The 21,711-nt window shown below is 39.7% G+C and overlaps 1 long non-coding RNA gene across 1 annotated transcript in view; it reads right to left on the reverse strand.

The window, feature by feature from the left end:
• Positions 1-267: 267 nt before the first annotated feature.
• LOC129490355 (uncharacterized) overlaps positions 268-21,711 on the reverse strand; it is a 121,053-nt gene continuing 99,609 nt past the window's right edge. Inside the window, exons 2-4 of the long non-coding RNA XR_010113575.1 lie at positions 2,784-2,834; positions 1,528-1,715; positions 268-907 (exon numbers count right to left, since the gene is read on the reverse strand). This is a non-coding gene — a long non-coding RNA (uncharacterized lncRNA). The remainder of the gene's footprint in view (positions 908-1,527; positions 1,716-2,783; positions 2,835-21,711) is intronic.

Raw genomic sequence — 21,711 nt, forward strand, 5'->3', positions numbered from 1 at the left:
TCCAGAAGTTTTTCAACATGCTAATTAATGCAGATAATTCATCTTGCCTTCACTTGAAAAAGGCAGGGGAATGTGTTAGATATCACTTTCATCTATTAGAAAATATTTACATCCCTCTGAACTTTCCCCTGCTTTACCCTCAGAACTGACAATGTCATCAGGACTTATTGGACAATCTCCCCCAGTGCCTAATGGCAAGAAACATCTTGACAGTTTTGCACTCTGCTGTGTTCATTAGGTTCAGAAAGGCCCTGAGAAGACAGCAAATGTATTCAGATTTTTATTTGTCTGCAGTTTGATGTAATAGTGTTTTATTTTTGGCCCCCAATTGCTCAGCAAAAGAAAAAAAAATGAATAAACCTTGGTTAAGCTGCTGATTTCCTCTAAATCGCTGAGCACAGGGATTGTAGCTTGATGAAGTCATTTAGTGCTGGTTGTTTATATTCAAACCGTGCCAGTGGCTCTTGCTGAAGTTTTTCATGAGGAATGTGATGATGTTTACTTCTTTATGGAGTTAAAATAACTGAATTTACCAGTACTAACTTGCAAGGGATTTTTCAAACTTTTATTTTGTCTTGAAAGCTTTGAAATATACAATTTCATTTAGGTTGTCGGGGAAGAAAATGTCACAAAGAGAAATCATGTAAACTTTGACCAAATAAAATTAGCTGCAACTTCTCCAAATATTTCTAAGTTCATTGGTCATCAGGCTGCTTCAAGGGTAGCATCCTTAGGCCATTCCCCAAAGAGTATTATGGAAGTCCATTTGGATAGAAAAATTCATGGTTGTGGTATCAAAAACAAATGGAGAGAAGAAAGTAAGGGATGAGAGAACTTGTATAATAAATATACCTTGTCCCATTTTTTCTTTTTCTATTGTCTTTTCTGTTTTCTCTCTTCTCCCATCCTGGAAGAGAAAAAGATATGCTGAGAAAGTAGGCTGTGCTTACTCAAAATTAGAAAAAAAATTGAATTAGGAAAGTTGTTGGCTCTCCAGCCATCCATTCAATAAACATATATTTGTTGAATACCTGTAAAATGCTAGACATTATGCTAGAGATAAAAAAAAAACAGAATTGGCCATTTCATCAATTCAGTCATTCATGTAATAAACATTACCAATTAGCCAATGTTTGATTCAGGAAAACTGAAAATAAACAATGATAACATATGGACAAATACATAAAAGTATTCAAAATGCTGGGAGAGCAAAAAATCGAGGAAATATCTAAGATAGCCTATAGCATGTGTCTCAGAGGCTGACTTTCAGAGGCCCTCAGGCCACCTCAGGACACACAGAAAAACTATCTTTGGCACTCTGCCTCCTCTCCTTGGCTGCCAAGGTGCTCAAGAAGCAGTGTGAGATGATGGAAAGGTTCTAGTCTCTGGACCACATAGCCCTGAGTCCACATCCCTTCTGTGCCAGACTGCTAATTGTCTTTCAACATCCCTTTTCCCCTTCTTCCTCAAAAACATAAATCCTGAATTTAGCTGGACACGTAGCCACCCAGAATAGACTATGTTTACCAGTCTCTCTTGCAGCTGGGCAAATCGTTGAGATATAGCTCGGATCAATGGTTGCAAGTAGAAGTAGTGTTTGTCACTTCCAAGATGTGTCCTTAAGAGAAGTGGAAATTCTCTTCTCCCTTTGTTTCCTCCTACTAGCGAGTAGGTGATGACCCACTGCAGCCATCTTAGACCATCAGATGGAACCCCTGTGTAGAGGATGGCAGAGAAACATGAGGTGCAGAGTTTGACAATTGGGAAGTTTGACAATTGACAATTCCCAACCCTGTGTGGCGTGAGAGAGGAAAATACAACTCACATTTTGTTTTAGCCAATCTTGGGTTGCTGTCACTTGCAGTCAAAGCTAATTCTAACTAATACCAACAATGAGACCTTCAGCAAATATAATCTTAAACCCTCTGAGACTCAGTTTCCTCCTATACAAAAATGAGGACAATAACATCTATTTTTATAATTGTTGAAAGGACTGAATTACAAGAATAAATACATTTAATTCACCTGGAATAATGCCGGATACCCAGTAGTATTAATAGTAGCTACTATTATAATAATGTTTTCTGCCTATTCAAAATTCCTGCTCCTTGAGTGTCTCCAAAACTTTAATAGAATAAAAACTCCTATTCCCCAACAGTTGCACCAATAGGGAGGTACTGGTCTGATCCAAGATGTGTAGTCTTTGAGGCCTAGCCTCCCCAGGAACTATATGGAACATGGCTCTTTTCCAGATATGGTGCAGCCTTGGGAAAGAAATGCATGGACTGATGGAGGATGGAGAGGCTCCTTGCTAGAGAGCAAGGCTAGCAGAATTGAATCTGATGATGGGCAGGGAAGCTAATATGATAGTAAAAGCAATCTCATATCTTTCAAGTTATCCTACCCTAAGATAACACTCCCTGCCCTGCTTGCTTCTCTGCCCGCCACTCAAAATACCATTCATAGAGACTTTCTTACATGCTGGACCAAAATGGGAGCAAAATGCAAACATTATGAAAGAGGAATTTCTCTTTGGTAGAATGTGTTTGGGGAAACCATGGAGAGGATTTTTCTCTAGATAGGGGCTACATGTTTTCTTCCCCTCTAGAGGAAACAAAACCTCCCCCTTGTTTTGCCTGGTCACTTGTCCCTCTCATGATCTAAGGGGACTTGGGCAGCCTGTTGGACAAATGAGGCAGATTTTCAGCCCTTGGAGAAGCAGCTGGGTGGGTACAGTTTTACTGACAGCCAAACTGGGTTCTAATCCCTGATGTGCCACTTACCAGCTGTGTGACCTTGGGCCAAAATTCACTCTTGTTCTCCAAGCTTCATTCCTTCACGCACAAATACAAAAATAAACAAAAAATTTTTCTAGGCATGAAAAAAACCACAGTTGATCCATTAATTAAGTGGATAATAGTGAACTTTAGAAACAAACTGGATATTAGCCCCTTGGTAATCACTTAGGTGGATTTCTCTAGTCCTTAGGTCACTCTTAACAATAAAAGTTAAGGGTCTGTTTTGAGGATGTGTGGACAGTGGATATTCAATTGCATTTGTTGGTTGAATCAGGCAGTCAGTCAGCAAACATTTATAGAGCACTTGTGATGCATCAAGCTTTGCTCTAGGCACTAAGAATGTTGTGAAGAACAAGAGAGACAAAGAACCAAACTCTAGAAGCTCATTTTCTGGTGGGAGAGAGGGACAAAACAGACACAAAACACTGAAATAAAGTAATTTTGTGTAGTGATAAATATTATACAAAAATAACAAAATAGGATGTGATAGAACTGCCTTGGGATGAGAGCAGAGGACAGACACTACTTTACATGGGATGGTCAGGGAAGGTAACTGAGAAAGCAGGTTGTTTAGTAGAACATGAACTATAAGAGGCAGCTCTGCAAAGATTATAGGGAAAAACATTCCAAACAGAAGAAAAAGCAAGTGCAAAGACCCTGAAGTAGAACTAGTTAGTCATAAGGGAGGGACAAAAAGAAGGCCCATGTTGGCATTGAGTGACAAACGAAGAGAAAAAGGGAAGGGAGGGAACTGAATCTGAAGAGGTGAGCTGAGTTGAAGATGTAGAAATGAGTTTGAAAAAGGCAGCTTATTTATTATCTGGTTATATAGTTTGGATATTTGTCCCTTCAAATCTCATATTAAAATTTGATCCCCAGTATTGGAGGTGAGGCCTAATGGGAGGTGTTTGGGTCTTGAGGGCTGATCTCTCATACATGGCTTAGTGCCATCCTACGGTAATGAGTGAGTTCTTGCTCTCTTATTTCAGCTCTCTCAAGAGCTGATTGTTTATTTTTAATTTGTATTGGTTTTTTTAGAGACAGGATCTCGCTCTGTCACCCAGGATGGAGTGCAGTGGCGTGATCATAGCTCACTGCAGCCTTGGACTCTTGGTCTCAAGCGATCTTCCCACCTCAGTCTCTCAAGTCACTGGGATTACAGGCATGAGTCACTATGCTAAGCCCAGAGAGCTGGTAATTTAAAAGAGCATTGCATCTCTGCCTCGTTTTCCTCCCTCTCTCACAATGTGACATGCTTGCCCCCCTTCACCTTCTACCATGAGTGGAAGCTTCCTAAAGCCCTAACCAGAAGCAGATGCTGGTGCCATGCAGAACTGTAAGCCACATAAACCTCTTTCTTTATAAATTACCCAGTCTCAGAGTTTCTTGTAGAGCAACACAAAACAGACTAATATATCTGTTTTATATTAGAGAGTGAAGGAAGATTCTAGATTTAATTCTCATTACAATAGGAAGACTTTGAAGGGTTTTAACCAGGAGAGTGACATGCTCTGACCTATGCTCTAAAATATTTTCTGTGGCTCCCTCTGCAAAGGCTGATGTGAACAGGACAAGACTGAAGAAAAGAAGAGACAAGAGGCTACTTTAGTAGTCCAGGTGACAGCTACAGTAATGGAGATGGGCCAACCAGGTAAGATTCAGCACATATTTTAGAAGGAGAGAATAAAGGACTTGCAGATGGACTGGATGTATTGTATGTGCAAAGAAGAGAAATCAAAGGTGTTTTACTTAACAAGTGGGGGATATTAGGGTAGGAGATGATCAGAGAAGAAGGTAGGCTTGGGAGAAATCAATCGTCCTTTTTTCATATAAGCAAAGTTTGAGATGCTTATCAGACATCCAAGTGGAAAAAAAATGTTGAGTGAGCAATTGGATGTATGATTCTGTAGCTAATGAGAAAGGTACTGGAGGAGCCACAGATGTGAGATTTGTCAGAGTACAGATGCTATTAAAAGCTATGGGATGGTGCGTGCCTGTAGTCCCAGCTACTTGGGAGGCTGAGGTGGGAGTATTGCTTAAGCCCAGGAATTCAAGACCAGCCTGGCAACATAGTGAGACTCCTGTATCAAAACAGTAAGTTAATTTTTAAAAAAGCTATGTGATGGAATGAGATCACCCAAGAATGTAGATATCAAGATAAGAGGACCAAGGAAAGAGCCTTCAGATATTTCAATATTTAGAGGTCAGTAAAGGAGAAGAAGTCATCAGTGAGAAAAAACAAACCAATAAATATGCTGACACAGAAAACCAGAGACCTTGTATTTTAAGAAGGAGGTAATTAATTGTATCAAATCACATTGAGAAGTCAAGTAGGATGAGGGCAGAAAATTGCCCATTGACATTGGTGAAATTTGGGTCACTGGCAACTTGGATATGGTAGGCATCCTCTAAAATAGCCTCCAATGGTCCTGCCTTCCTAGTATTCATGCCCTTGTGCAATTTCCTTCCCTTCATCATTTACTACATCTATTGACTTGTTTCTAATAGAATATGGCATAAGCAATACAATGTCACTTCTGAAATTAGGTTATGAGAAGACTGTGGCTTCCCTCTTACTGACTCTTTCTCCAGCATTTGGCTTTGGTGCCAGCATTGAGTAAACATATTTAGGTTTAAACTGGGTTGGGATTTTTTAAGGCGATTATGATAGAGAAAGAGACGGGTGTGCAACTTACTGGGGTTTGTAATGGAGAGGTTATATTGGTGGTCCATAAACTCTAAACTAAGTAAGAAGGTAAGTGAAGATACGAACTGTGTGCAGAGAGAGAAGTATGGATCAAAATATTAGCAACACAATTTGATGAGGCTTGGTGGAATACCAGAATAACTGAGAAAGGAAGATAAGAGACAGTCGGTAGAAAGAACAATGCTTTAAATAGATATTTCAAAACTGGTATTGATGAAGTAGCATCTACAGTACAACCTTAAGTGTAAATGGTCCACGTGGAGCAAAGAAAAAACTAAAAGTGTAGAATGAATCATTGACATAGGTGTGGAAGTCATCCAGGATTTTGACAGCCACCATGGTAAAACTGACAGTAAGACAGATGCCAGGGCCATCAATTCATGATTCAGTGTGAGTGGCAAGTTGGTAGAGATAGAAACAAGAAGGGATAAAATGTTAATGGTGTAATTTAAGAATCCTGGGTTGAAGGAGGAACAAGGAAAAATGGTTTGGAAGCAGCAATGGGGACCCCATTCCTAACCCCTGAAAAGACAATAGGGGAAGAAGTGTTCTCAGGAGGAAGTTTTGGTGATTGCTAAGCATGAATGGAGGCCTATGGACTGTTTTGGAACTACTAAGGATTAAATTTGTATTTCCTTTCAGGTGATGAGTATTAAGAAAGTCAATCTGAGTATGCTACATCTATATAATAATAATAATAATAATAATAATTACAATTTATGGAACACCAACCAAATGCTAAGGACGTTTTTTCCCCTATAATAAACTTGCACTACAGATGAGGAAATGGAGTTCAGGTGGATTACAGACACATCCAGTATACTGGTTTTATACCATGTTTGTTTAGCTAAGCTGAAGCTACAAGTCCCAGAATATCCTTCCCAGTGTAAATCCAGGCTGGGGATGTTCCCAGGAGAACTTTGGGCAGGGATTGGGTGGTAGGAGAGAAGCAGAAGCCAAGGTGCTCTGAAGGTTGATGCAGGGTGCCAGGCACCTGCTTATTCAGTGTCTCTGCTGTGCTAGCTCGCACTGATGGTCTGGGGCCAGGGCTCTCCTCCTCTAGCTTCTCCGACTCCTGAGCCAGGGGTGCGTGTGGCTCCACCAGATTCTCCATGAGAAGGCTACCAGGTTCTTTGTCAGGATACCTGTGTCACGGGGTTAGATTCACGGAGAAACAGACCAGGTTCCAATTTGTGCTTGTGGATTCCAGATTGTCCTCATAAGTTCCAGTTGTCCTCGTTTTCCTGTCCCATTCTACCCTTCATGTGAAAGGGCATTTGGCATTTCTTCCCAAACGCCTTCTCAGTTGATCTATAGCAACTTCAGGCCACGACTAGACACCAAAGCAGCAGATTCTGTACTTTATCACTTAGAGTGGGTCAGCTTCCCTGACACCCCTAGGATCATACATTAGAAAGTGGTAAAACCAAGATCAGTGCCATAATTTCTCAGAATTAGGTCCTTTGCATTTCTACTTTTCCAGAATAACTCTTAGGCCTACAAATAAATGGCATATTTAATGAAACACTGCAGAATCAAAAGTTAAAAGCCCACAGATAATAATGTGCCACCAAGATTTAATCACTCTAAATAGGGAAGTCACATTACACCTGAGGTTGGGGGTTTTATTATAAATAAAAGAGAAGAAAAAAATGAGTTGCTTGGTGCACACTCCTCAGTCACTTTGGGTTTTATCAATGAACAAAAAGGTCAGAAAATTAGAGAAGGCAGAAGAAATAAGGGCAAATTTTGGAAAACGGAATGAAAGGAAAGTTATGAGAAGATCGTTCAAGTCATTTGCACCTACTTAGGAATGGACTTAAGAGAAACATCATTCTATTATATAAACATTTTCCGGAAAAATTAAAACATAATGGAAGCATGTTGTTTGTTTACAGGGTGACTAGGTGAACAGCCCACTAAAAGGTTGGAAGGGATACTTTTTAAAAAACAATTATTCCCATAGGTTTTGGGGGAACAGGTGCTCTTTGGTTACATGAATAAGTTATTTAGTGGTTATTTGTGAAATTTTGGTGCACTCATCAACGAGTAGTAGACACTGAACACAACTTGTAGGATTTTGTCCCTCACCCCACTTTCCCCTGACTCCCCAAAGTCCATTTGCATCCTCATACCTTAGCTCCCACTTATGAGTGAGAACATACAATGTTTGGCTATCCATTCCTGAGTTACTTCACTTAATAGTCTCCAGTTCCATCTAGGTTGTTGTGAAAGCCATTAATTCATTCCCTTTTATGGCCGAGTGGTGTACCATCATATATATATAACTTCTTTATCTACTTATTTGTTGATGGGCATTTGGGCTGGTTCCATATTTAAGTATCTTTTTCGTATAACGACTTCTTTTCCTCTGGGTAGATACCCAGTAATGAGATTGCTAGATCACATGGTAGTTCTACTTTTAGTTCTTTTTTTTTCTCTCTCTTTTTTTTTTTTTATTATTATACTTTAGGTTTTAGGGTACATGTGCACAATGTGCAGGTTTGTTATATATGTATCCATGTGCCATGTTGTTTTGCTGCACCCATTAACTCGTCATTTAGCATTAGGTATATCTCCTAATGCTGTCCCTCCCCGCTCCCCCCACCCCACAACAGTCTCCGGAGTGTGATGTTCCCCTTCGTGTGTCCATGTGTTCTCATAGTTCAATTCCCACCTATGAGTGAGAACATGTGGTGTTTGGTTTTTTGTCCTTGTGATAGTTTACTGAGAATGATGTTTTCCAGTTTCATCCATGTCCCTACAAAGGACATGAACTCATCATTTTTTATGGCTGCATAGTATTCCATGGTGTATATGTGCCACATTTTCTTAATCCAGTCTATCGTTGTTGGACATTTGGGTTGGTTCCAACTCTTTGCTATTGTGAATAGTGCCGCAATAAACATATGTGTGCATGTGTCTTTATAGCAGCATGATTTATAGTCCTTTGGGTATATACCCAGTAATGGGATGGCTGGGTCAAATGGTATTTCTAGTTCTAGATCCCTGAGGAATCGCCACACTGACTTCCACAATGGTTGAACTAGTTTACAGTCCCACCAACAGTGTAAAAGTGTTCCTATTTCTCCACATCCTCTCCAGCACCTGTTGTTTCCTGACTTTTTAATGATGGCCGTTCTAACTGGTGTGAGATGGTATCTCACTGTGGTTTTGATTTGCATTTCTCTGATGGCCAGTGATGATGAGCATTTCTTCATGTGTTTTTTGGCTGCATAAATGTCTTCTTTTGAGAAGTGTCTGTTCATGTCCTTCGCCCACTTTTTGATGGGGTTGTTTGTTTTTTTCTTGTAAATTTGTTTGAGTTCATTGTAGATTCTGGATATTAGCCCTTTGTCAGATGAGTAGGTTGCGAAAATTTTCTCCCATTCTCTAGGTTGCCTGTTCACTCTGATGGTAGTTTCTTTTGCTGTGCAGAAGCTCTTTAGTTTAATTAGATCCCATTTGTCAATTTTGGCTTTTGTTGCCATTGCTTTTGGTGTTTTAGACACGAAGTCCTTGCCCACGCCTATGTCCTGAATGGTATTGCCTAGGTTTTCTTGTAGGATTTTAATGGTTTTAGGTCTAACATTTAAGTCTTTAATCCATCTTGAATTAATTTTTGTATAAGGTGTAAGGAAGGGATCCAGTTTCAGCTTTCTACATATGGCTAGCCAGTTTTCCCAGCACCATTTATTAAATAGGGAATCCTTTCCCCATTTCTCGTTTTTGTCAGATATGTCAAAAATCAGATAGTTGTAGATATGCGGCATCATTTCTGAGGGCTCTGTTCTGTTCCATTGATCTATGTCTCTGTTGTGGTACCAGTACCATGCTGTTTTGGTTACTGTAGCCTTGCAGTATAGTTTGAAGTCAGGTAGCGTGATGCCTCCAGCTTTGTTCTTTTGGCTTAGGATTGACTTGGCAATGCGGGCTCTTTTTTGGTTCCATATGAACTTTAAAGTAGTTTTTTCCAATTCGGTGAAGAAAGTCATTGGTAGCTTGATGGGGATGGCATTGAATCTATAAATTACCTTGGGCAGTATGGCCATTTTCACGATATTGATTCTTCCAACCCATGAGCATGGAATGTTCTTCCATTTGTTTGTATCCTCTTTTATTTCATTGAGCAGTGGTTTGTAGTTCTCCTTGAAGAGGTCCTTCACGTCCCTTGTAAGTTGGATTCCTAGGTATTTTATTCTCTTTGAAGCAATTGTGAATGGGAGTTCACTCATGATTTGGCTCTCTGTTTGTCTGTGATTGGTGTACAAGAATGCTTGTGATTTTTGTACATTGATTTTGTATCCTGAGACTTTGCTGAAGTTGCTAATCAGCTTGAGATTTTGGGCTGAGACAGTGGGGTTTTCTAGATATACAATCATGTCATCTGCAAACAGGGACAATTTGACTTCCTCTTTTCCTAATTGAATACCCTTTATTTCCTTCTCCTGCCTGATTGCTCTGGCCAGAACTTCCAGCACTGTGTTGAATAGGAGTGGTGAGAGAGGGCATCCCTGTCTTGTGCCAGTTTTCAAAGGGAATGCTTCCAGTTTTTGCCCATTCAGTATGATATTGGCTGTGGGTTTGTCATAGATAGCTCTTATTATTTTGAGATACGTCCCATCAATACCTAATTTATTGAGGGTTTTTAGCATGAAGGGTTGTTAAATTTTGTCAAAGGCCTTTTCTGCATCTATTGAGATAATCATGTGGTTTTTGTCTTTGGTTCTGTTTATATGCTGGATTACATTTATTTATTTGCATATGTTGAACCAGCCTTGCATCCCAGGGATGAAGCCCACTTGATCATAGTGTATAAGCTTTTTGATGTGCTGCTGGATTCGGTTTGCCAGTATTTTATTGAGGATTTTTGCATCAATGTTCATCAAGGATATTGGTCTGAAATTCTCTTTTTTGGTTATGTCTCTGCCAGGCTTTGGTATCAGGACGATGCTGGCTTCATAAAATGTGTTAGGGAGGATTCCCTCTTTTTCTATCGATTGGAATAGTTTCAGAAGGAATGGTACCAGTTCCTCCTTGTACCCCTGGTAGAATTCGGCTGTGAATCCATCTGGTCCTGGACTCTTTTTGGTTGGTAAGCTGTTGATTATTGCCACAATTTCAGAGCCTGTTATTGGTCTATTCAGAGATTCAACTTCTTCCTGGTTTAGTCTTGGGAGGGTGTATTTGTCGAGGAAGTTATCCATTTCTTCTAGATTTTCTAGTTTATTTGCACAGAGGTGTTTGTAGTATTCTCTGATGGTAGATTGTATTTCTGTGGGATCGGTGGTGATATCCCCTTTTTCATTTTTTATTGCATCTATTTGATTCTTCTCTCTTTTCTTCTTTATTAGTCTTGCTAGCGGTCTATCAGTTTTGTTGATCTTTTCAAAAAACCAACTCCTGGATTCATTAATTTTTTGAAGGGTTTTTTGTGTCTCTATTTCCTTCAGTTCTGCTCTGATTTTAGTTATTTCTAGCCTTCTGCTAGCTTTTGAAAGTGTTTGCCTTGCTTTTCTAGTTCTATTAATTGTGACGTTAGGGTGTCAATTTTGGACCTTTCCTGCTTTCTCTTGTGGGCATTTAGTGCTATAAATTTCCCTCTACACACTGCTTTGAATGTGTCCCAGAGATTCTGGTATGTTGTGTCTTTGTTCTCGTTGGTTTCAAAGAACATCTTTATTTCTGCCTTCATTTCATTATGTACCCAATAGTCATTCAGGAGCAGGTTGTTCAGTTTCCATGTAGTTGAGTGGTTTTGAGTGAGTTTCTTAATCCTGAGTTCTAGTTTGATTGCACTGTGGTCTGAGAGACAGTTTGTTATAATTTCTGTTCTGTTACATTTGCTGAGGAGAGCTTTACTTCCAACTATGTGGTCAATTTTGGAATAGGTGTGGTGTGGTGCTGAAAAAAAATGTATATTCTGTTGATTTGGGGTGGAGAGTTCTGTACATGTCTCTTAGAGCCACTTTGTGCAGAGCTGAGTTCAATTCCTGGATATCCTTGTTAACTTTCTGTCTCGTTGATCTGTCTAATGTTGACAGTGGGGTGTTAAAATCTCCCATTATTATTGTGTGGGAGTTTAAGTCCCTTTGTAGGTCACTCAGGACTTGCTTTATGAATCTGGGTGCTCCTGTGTTGGGTGCATATATATTTAGGATAGTTAGCTCTTCTTGTTGAATTGATCCCTTTACCATTATGTAATGGCCTTCTTTGTCTCTTTTGATCTTTGTTGGTTTAAAGTCTATTTTATCAGAGACTAGGATTGCAACCCCTGCCTTTTTTTGTTTTCCATTTGCTTGATAGATCTTCCTCCATCCCTTTATTTTGAGTCTATGTGTGTCTCTGCATGAGAGATGGGTTTCCTGAATACAGCACACTGATGGGTCCTGACTCCTTATCCAGTTTGCCAGTGTGTGTCTTTTAATTGGAGCATTTAGCCCATTTACATTTAAAGTTAATATTGTTATGTGTGAATCTGATCCTGTCATTATGATGTTAGTTGGTTATTTTGCTCGTTAGTTGATGCAGTTTCTTCCTAGCCTCGATGGTCTTTACAATTTGGCATGTTTTTGCAGTGGCTGGTACCGGTTGTTCCTTTCCATGTTTAGTGCTTCCTTCAGGAGCTCTTTTAGGGCAGGCCTGGTGGTGACAAAATCACTCAGCATTTGCTTGTCTGTAAAGTATTTTATTTCTCCTTCACTTATGAAGCTTAGTTTGGCTGGATATGAAATTCTGGGTTGAAAATTCTTTTCTTTAAGAATGTTGAATATCGGCCCCCACTCTCTTCTGGCTTGTAGAGTTTCTGCCGAGAGATCAGCTGTTAGTCTGATGGGCTTCCCTTTGTGGGTAACCCGACCTTTCTCTCTGGCTGCCCTTAACAATTTTTCCTTCATTTCAGCTTTGGTGAATCTGACAATTATGTGTCTTGGAGTTGCTCTTCTCGAGGAGTATCTTTGTGGCGTTCTCTGTATTTCCTGAATCTGAATGTTGGCCTGCCTTGCTAGATTGGGGAAGTTCTCCTGGATAATATCTTGCAGACTGTTTTCCAACTTGGTTCCATTCTCCCTGTCATTTTCAGGTACACCAATCAGACGTAGGTTTGGTCTTTTCACATAGTCCCAAATTTCTTGGAGGCTTTGTTCATTTTTTTTTATTCTTTTTTCTCTAAACTTCCGTTCTCGCTTCATTTCATTCATTTCATCTTCCATCAGCGATACCCTTACTTCCAGTTGATCGCATCTGCTACCGAGGCTTCTGCAATCTTTGCGTAGTTCTCGATACTTGGCTTTCAGCTGCATCAGCTCCTTTAAGCCCTTCTCTCCATTGGTTATTCTAGTTATCCATTCATCTAATTTTTTTTCAAAGTTTTTAACTTCTTTGCTATTGTTTTGAATTTCCTCCCGTAGCTCAGAGTAGTTTGATCGTCTGAAGCCTTCTTCTCTCAACTCGTCAAAGTCATCCTCCATCCAGTTTTGTTCCATTGCTGGTGAGGAACTGTGTTCCTTTGGAGGAAGAGAGGTGCTCTGCTTTTTAGAGTTTCCGGTTTTTCTGCTCTGTTTTTTCCCCATCTTTGTGGTTTTATCTACTTTTGGTCTTTGATGATGGTGATGTACAGATGGGTTTTTGGTGTGCATGTCCTTTCTGTTTGTTAGTTTTCCTTCTACCAGACAGGACCCTCAGCTGCAGGTCTGTTGGAGTTTACTAGAGGTCCACTCCAGACCCTGTTTGGCTGGGTGTCAGCAGCTGTGGCTGCAGAACAGGGGATTTTCTTGAGACCACAAATTCAGCTGTCTGATAGTTCCTCTTGAAGTTTTGTCTCAGAGGAGTACCCGGCCTAGTGAGGTGTCAGTCTGTCCCTACTGGGGGGTGCCTCCCAGTTAGGCTGCTCGGGGGTGAGGGACCCACTTTAGCAGGCAGTCTGTCCATTCTCAGATCTCCAGCTGTGTGCTGGGAGAACCACTGTTCTCTTCAAAGCTGTCAGTCAGACAGGGACATTTAAGTCTGCAGAGGTTCCTGCTGAGTTTTTGTTTGTCTGTGCCCTGCCCCCAGAGGTGGAGCCCATAGAGGCAGGCAGGCCTCCTTGAGCTGTGGTGGGCTCCACCCAGTTCGAGCTTCCTGGCTGCTTTGTTTACCTAAGCAAGCCTGGGCAATGGTGGGCGCCCCTCCCCCAGCCTTGCTGCCACCTTGCAGTTTGATCTCAGACTGCTGTGCCAGCAATCAGCGAGACTCCGTGGGCATAGGACTCTCCGAGCCAGGTGCAGGACAAAATCTCCTAGTGTGCCGTTTTCTAGGCCCGTTGGAAAAGTGCAGTATTAGGGTGGGACTGACCCGATTTTCCAGGTGCCATCTGTTACCCCTTTCTTTGACTAGGAAAGGGAACTCCCTGACCCCTTGCACTTCCCAAGTGAGGCAATGCCTCGCCCTGCTTCGGGTCAGGCACAGTGCGCTTCACTGACTGTCCTGCACCCACTGTTTGGCACTCCCTAGTGAGATGAAACCGGTACCTGAAACAGAAATGCAGAAATCACCCATCTTCTGTGTCGCTCAGGCTGGGAGCTGTAGACCAGACCTGTTCCTATTTGGCCATCTTGGCTCCACCCCTACTTTTAGTTCTTTAAGGAATCTCCACACTGTTTTCAATAGTGGTTGCACTAGTTTACATTCTGCCAGCAGTGTTAGAAGTGTTCCCTTTTTACTGCATCCATGCCAACATCTATTATTTTTTGATTTTTTGATTACAGCCATTCTTGCAGGAGTAAGATGGTGTTGCATTGTTGCTTTGATTTGCATTTCCATGATCATTAGTGATGTTGAGCATTTTTTCATATGTTTGTTGGCGATTTGCATATCTTCTTTTGAGAATTGCCTGTTCATCTGTACAACAAAACACACTGTCAACAGAGTGAACAGAACACCTACAGAATGGGAGAAAATATCTGCAAATTATGCATCCAACAAAGGTCTAATATCCAGAATCTACACAGAACTTAAGCAAATTTACAAGCAAAAGGCAGCACCATTAAAAAGTGGGGAAAGGACATGAACAGACACTTTTTAAAAATTTTAAGTTCCAGGGTACATGTGCAGGATGTGCAGGTTTGTTATATAGATAAACGTGTGCCATAGTGATTTGCTGCACCTATCAACTCATCACCTAGGTATTAAGCGCAGCATGCATCAGCTATTTTTCCTGATGCTCTCCCTTCCCCTGCCCCCTTACAGGCCCTAGTGTGTGTTGTTCCCCTCCCTGTGTCCATGTATTCTCGTCATTCAGCTCCCACTTATAAGTGAGAACATGTGGTGTTTTGTTTTCTGTTCCTATGTTAGTTTGCTGAGTATAATGGCTGCCAGCTCTATCCATGTCCCTGCAAAGGACATGGTCTCATTCCTTTTTATGGCTGCATAGTATTCCATGGTGTATATGTACCACATTTTATTTATCTAGTCTATCATTGATTGGCATTTTGGTTGATTCCCTGTCTTTACTATTGTGAATAGTGCTGCGATGAACATACTTGTGCACGCATCTTTATAATAGAATGATTTATATTCCTTTGGGTATATACCCAGTAATGGGATTGCTGGGTCAAATGGTATTTCTGGTTCTAAATCTTTGAGGAATCACCACACTGTCTTTCACAGTGAACTAATTTACATTCCCACCAATGGTGTAAAAGCATTCCTATTTCTCCACAACCTTACCAGCATCTGTTGTTTCTTGACATTTTAATAATTGCCATTCTAACTGGCATGAGATGGTATCTCATTGTGGTTTTGATTTTCATTTCTCTAACGATCAGCAATGTTGAGCTTTTCTTCATGTTTGTTTGCCATGTAAATGTCTTCTTTTGAGAAGTGGGACAGACACTTTTCAAAAGAAGACATGCCCACAGCCAATAAGCCTATAAAAAAATGCTCAATCATTAGAGAAATGCAAATCAAAACCACAGTGAAATACCATCTCACACTAGTCAGAATGGCCATGATTAAAAAGTCAAAAAATTATAGATGCTGGAGAGGTTGTGGAGAAAAGAGAATGCTCATACACTGCTGGTGGGAGTGTAAATTAGTTCAGCCATTGTGAAAAGCAGTGTGGCGACTTCTCAAATAATTTAAAACAGAATTACCATTCGGCCCAGCAATCATATTATTAGGTCTATACCAAAAGGTATATAAATCATTTTACCATAATGACACATGCACACATATGTTCCTCGCAGCACTATTCACAATAGTAAAGACATGGAATCAACCTAAATGCCCATCAATGGTAGACTGGCTGAGGAGAATGTGGTACAAGTACACCATAGAATACTATGCAGTCATAAAAAAGAATGAGATCGTGTCCTTTATGGCAACATGGATGGGCTGGAGGACATCATCTTTAGCAAATTGACACAGGAGCAGAAAACCAAGTACCACATGTTCTCACTTATAAATGGAACCGAAACAATGAGAACACGTGGTAGATACAGGGGAATAACATACACTGGGGCCTACTTGAGAGTACAGGGTGGGAGGACAGAGAGGCACAGAAATAATACCTATTGGATACTATGCTACCTGGGTGATGAAATTATCTGTACACCAAACCCCCATGACACACAGTTTACCTATGTAACAAACCTGTACATGTACTCCTGAACCTAAAATAGAAGTCTTAAAAAATTATCCTCAATCATAATTAAGTGCTTAGATACCACTACACCACATGCAAGCTGCACAACTCTGAGCTTGTTTCCTCATCTGTAAAATGGGGAGAGGATAAGAACGAACTTTCATAGAGTTTCTGTGAGGACCAACAGACATTGTATGTGAACATGTTTTATAAGTTGTAAGTTGTCTATACATTAAAGCATCATCATCCACCTGAAACAACCATGATTCCATGTGAACATCTAGTGTTTCTCTCTACCCAGGCCCCTGCCTACCTTCTTCCAGTAATAGCATAGCTCCCCTTCCTTTGAAGAACTGTTCTTCCTTACTATGATGGAAGTGCCTCCCCACCTAAACACGTTAGCATGCATCTGGCCACAGTGATGGGTCAGGAAGGGCATGACAATTAAACAGGTCCAATGAGAGTTCTTCTTGAGGAACTTTTTTCTTTTCTTGCCAAGACCTACATGGATATGTCCCCAGAGACACTGATGGCCACATACACTGCCATATGGAGACACTCACAAGGATAAAGCTGACATGCAGAAGGAATAAGAATTGAGAGACAGCATCCTGAAAAAATTCCAGTCCTCCTGTATGGCCAGTCCCATCCAACCTTGTCCACTCTGAAAGAATACAGATGCTCCTCAACTTACCATGTGGTTATATCCCAATAAATCCATCATAAGTTGAAAAAAATCCTACGTCAAAAATGTATTTAATACACCTAACCTACTGAACATCATAGCTTAGTCTAACCTACCTTAAACATGCTCAGGGTACTTACATTAGCCTACAGTTGGGCAAAATCATCTAACACAAAGCCTATTTTATACTAAAGTGTTGAATATCTCATGTAATTTATTGAATACTGTACTGAAAGTGAAAACAATGGTTGTATAGATACTCAAAACATGGTTTTTACTAAATGCATGTCACTTTTGCATCATTATAAATTTGAAAAAATCGTAAATAGAACCATTGTAAGCCAGGAACCATATGTTTATATATAAGAATATACTTTAGGAATATATATACATATATACGTAAGCATATGAGTTGCACTTTACTCATTTCCAACCAAGTGTCTGGCTAATACAGATTTCACAATGAAAAACTTTCAAATTTAAAAATGTGTAGAGTAGGAAAACTTGCTCACAGTTTCCTTTTTCAACTACACAGCAGTGTTCAGAAGAGTGAAAACATAAAACCCAGATATAGAACAAGGATGATGTATACAGAATGAGATGCGGTCGTCTAATAATCATCAAGCAGCAGTATTAATTAGCAGGCATTTTGTAGGATGTGGTGGAGGAAACAAACTTCTTTAGGAATAGGGCTCATAAACACTGAATTTCTTAAAAATTAATTGTATAGTTTTGGTTTAGCTATTATAAACTAATACACATTGTTATAAAATCCTAAGTAAAAAGATCATTATAGATGAATTTCTAGACTGGATGCATTGACCCTGTTGTGAGGAATAATTAGTATATGTCATATACTTAGAATGAGGCACAAAAAGTAGGCATATCAACCATTCGTCCTATTATTATCACATGAGTATAGTTGATCTTTAAAGCCATTGTACTCAATGAGATCACTTCAGTCTAGCAGGAGATAACGGTCAAAGACTGAGACCTGAGATGACTTTTTCCAGAATAAGTAGCACCTTTTACAGGGTAGATCTTTAATAAGGCCAATTTCTGTCTATATATGGTACATATTAGAACAGTGATAGAGTAGGAGGAGACTTAGAGATACATTCTAAAACAGTGTTGAGTTGGGAGGCCAAGGCGGGCGGATCACAAGGTCAGGAGATCAAGACCATCCTGGCTAACACAGTGAAACCCCGTCTCTACAAAAAATACAAAAAATTAGCCAGGCATGGTGGCAGGCACCTGTAGTCCCAGCTACTCAGGAAACTAAGGCAGGAGAATGGCGTGAACCCAGGAGGCAGAGCTTGCAGTGAGCCGAGATAGCACCACTGCACTTCAGCCTGGGCGACAGAGCGAGACTCCATCTCAAAAAAAAAAAAAAAAAAAATGTACAGAAACATCATTTTACAGATGAGGAGACTGAGCCCCCAAAATGGTAAATGACTTGAGCAAGTCCACATGGTTTGCAGATAAATTAAGTATAGATTCTTTACTTATGAAATAAATATTTGCCCTACAAAATGCTACACTCTAGTTTTTATTTTAATTGCTTACAATACAAATTTCTTATCTCCATTAAATTTGTAAGACTCTGATTTGTACACAATTTAGGAAAGCATTTGTTGCACCTGTATGTAATTTCAGTCTAGACATACCACTTACGATACTAGAAGTTTATCATCTTTTCAATGAATCACCATTGGGATAGATAAAATGGTTTAGATTGGCACATTGCAATATCTAAGAAACAGAGACATTTGCCTGGTGCAAACATGATATTCTTAATTAATGTTCTAGTAGTTCTTAAGGCAGTAGACAAAATCCTAATTGCTATAACTCTTGTATTAGGTAATTTTTAATCATTTGATATTCTAAGTCACAAATGTTTAATCAAATATTTGTAATAAATAGAGATCTCACGCACAGCATGAAGGCTATCGTTCATAAAAATTATACCATATTTGGGATTTCTGCTAAAAAAATGTTTAGTCAGATTCTCTTACAGTGCAGTTATTTTCATCAGTCTTCCTGCATATCGCTAGGCACTGAGAACTCTGAAAGGAATCCTGCTTCGGCTGCTTGGTGGAGTAGGCTTTTCACTCAGCAGGGCACAGCTCAGTTTAGGAGATATTAAAAGATGATATTTTTAAATATTGCTTGCTGCTTGCTTTTATTTGAATCATTGAGCTAAATTATCTAACCTGTGGGGTGAGTTTTATATATCTTTAAAAAGTGTTTGCCCAGTAAATGACTGGGTGGTGGAAACCTATTTTCTATCTTTTTTTTTTTAACCAACTCTTATATACTGTCCCTGTAGACCCTCAGGAAGCTTTTGCAAAGGGACCAAATCCCCAGAAAGTTCAAGCTGATAGTGGGCAGCACTGAGCATTTGCCTAAAGTCAGGACTGTGATTTCCATGCCATTTCTTGTGCCTAGTGATTTTCAGGGAACTAAGGAAAGTGGGCGGCGGGGGAGTGGAGGGAAAAGTAGTTTTATGAGCTATCGGTCACAAGGAAGAGATCCACACATATCAAGATGACATAGAACCATAGTAATAAAAACCAAAAAAGGGCAAAGAACTGGAACATAAAAATTTCAGAAGGAAAAAAATACAATGCTTAATAAGCAAATAAAGATGCTAACCTTTGGACTGAAAATTAAAAACACCAATATAATACCTTTATTCATGGAGAAAAACTGTCACAACTTAAAAATGCTTGTTCAGTATTGGCCAAGGTATGGTGAGGTGGGAACTTTATCTCTGTTGGCATATCTTGTATTGGTATAATATTTCTAGAAAGCTGTTTAACAGCAGCCTTTAAAATATTCATGCTTTAATCCCATTTTTGAGAACTACCCTCTACCCCAAGGAAATAGAGAGAATAGCAAAGATTAATGTATAACAGATTAATATGGTGGTGTTTGAAACAATTAAAAATGATAAACACCATCAATGTGCAAAAGAATAGTTAAATGAATTATGGAACGGGCATAGGTTGAATTATTAAAGTTATTAAAAATGACATTTGTGAAAAAAATTAATACCCTGCAGAAATGCTCACTATTTAATACTGTATGAAGAAAGCAGGGGACAGGACAAATATACTGCTGAGTCCATGAAACCAAAGTTGCCAATCACTTCCCAAGTTCCATTTTGAGGAAACCACCCTTAGCAGTTGTTTATGTCTAATGTTGACTTAGCTTGTAATAAGACAGTGGTATTACATGATTTGACATGTGCAAATTTAACTCTATATCTGCAGCAAAAAACAAAATGAGAAAAATAACTACTAAAAGAGTGCTGGCAATGTTGCCTAACATTCCACTAAATAAGTGTGTACCCCTAAGTTAACATGAGATAAGGGTTGTGAATTTGCTGTGCCCTCAGACAGTCTCAATCTCTAAGGCGCTGTCATAGTGGGGGTTCCTTGCCAAAATAATCATAATTCTAGCGTATAAAGATACAAGTCTGTAACACTGTCCTTTACATATTATGTCTTTTTTGTGCCGTACTTTCCCATCAGAATAGCTCTTGTAAAAGTCCCCGAAAATCTCTAGGTAGCCTAAGTCAGTAGATGGTTCTCAGGCTTCATCTTATTTAATTTGTCAACAGCACATGATACTTTTATCTCTGCTTTCTTCTAGATATTTTCAGTTGACTTCTGGGGACACTATTCGCTCTTTCTTCTTATCCTATTCACTCTTAAGTCTCTTGTAGTCTCTTCCCCTCCTCCTACAATCTAAATATTGGAGGATCTCGGGTCTCAGTCTTTGAACGCTGTTTCCTGCTAGACTCAGGTGATCTCACTGAGTATAATGGCTTTAAATATCAACTATACTTATGTGATAATAATAGAACAAACGGTTGATATGCCTACTTTGTGCCTAATTCTAAGTATATGACATATACTAATCATCCTTCACAACAGCACTGAGATTGTTTCTATCATGATCCTCAACTCAGAAGGAAAAGGGAAGCATAGAGAAGTTAAATCATTTGCCCAGGGTCACAGCTAGTAGAGAAAAGAGACAAGACTGGAACCTAAGCAATCTGGCTCCAGAGTAGCTGCTTTTAAGCACTACGCAACACACCTCCTTGAGGACCCCCAAATTATACCTCTACATCCTGCAACTCCTTTAAATTCAAGATTTGTACATTGCATATCTTTGCTTTGATCATTAAGATGAATTTCAAACTTAACATATCCAATCCCCCCAATCTCTTCCTCCTATAGCCTCCTTCAGTAAATGGCCCCTGTCTATGCCAGTTGCTCAAGCCATCCCTGACTTCTCTCTTTCTTTCATTTCCCACACTCATCCCATTAGCAAATAATGTTAGCTTGGCTTCTAAGTATACCAAGAATCCAACTGCTTTTCTCACCTTTTCTGTAGCTACTATCATAAGTCACATCAACTTCTCTCACCTAGATTTTCATGTTGACTTTATAACCTAAATTCCACATATGCTGACACTGTACTATGTGCTAAGTAAAAGCAGCCCCATTTCCATGGCCATGACATATTGTCCCAACGGTCAGAGTCCAAGCCAATGGTAATTATGTAAAAGTGGACATAAGAAAGCTTAAATTCCTTCGTCCACTAAGGATGCTCCATGTGTGGTGATGTACACCAGCCCAATCAGATGATAACTTTGGAAGTTATATGATGAAAAGTTGCATGCCAACCAGTCCTGAGTTACTTCCCTGGTTCTCCATGTGTTCATGTAAGTTTACTCTTGGAAGCATTGGAATGCTGTGTCCAGGCTAAGAAGAACACATATCATGCTACCTCTCATGCCATCACAACATTGCCATAAATTCTCTTTTAAAAAAGTAATTGCACTATAATACTGCCTTACACTTTTAAATAGTCATAGGGAAATATACAG

Source organism: Symphalangus syndactylus, chromosome 9 (assembly GCF_028878055.3).
Source record: "Symphalangus syndactylus isolate Jambi chromosome 9, NHGRI_mSymSyn1-v2.1_pri, whole genome shotgun sequence".
Lineage (NCBI taxonomy): Eukaryota > Metazoa > Chordata > Mammalia > Primates > Hylobatidae > Symphalangus > Symphalangus syndactylus.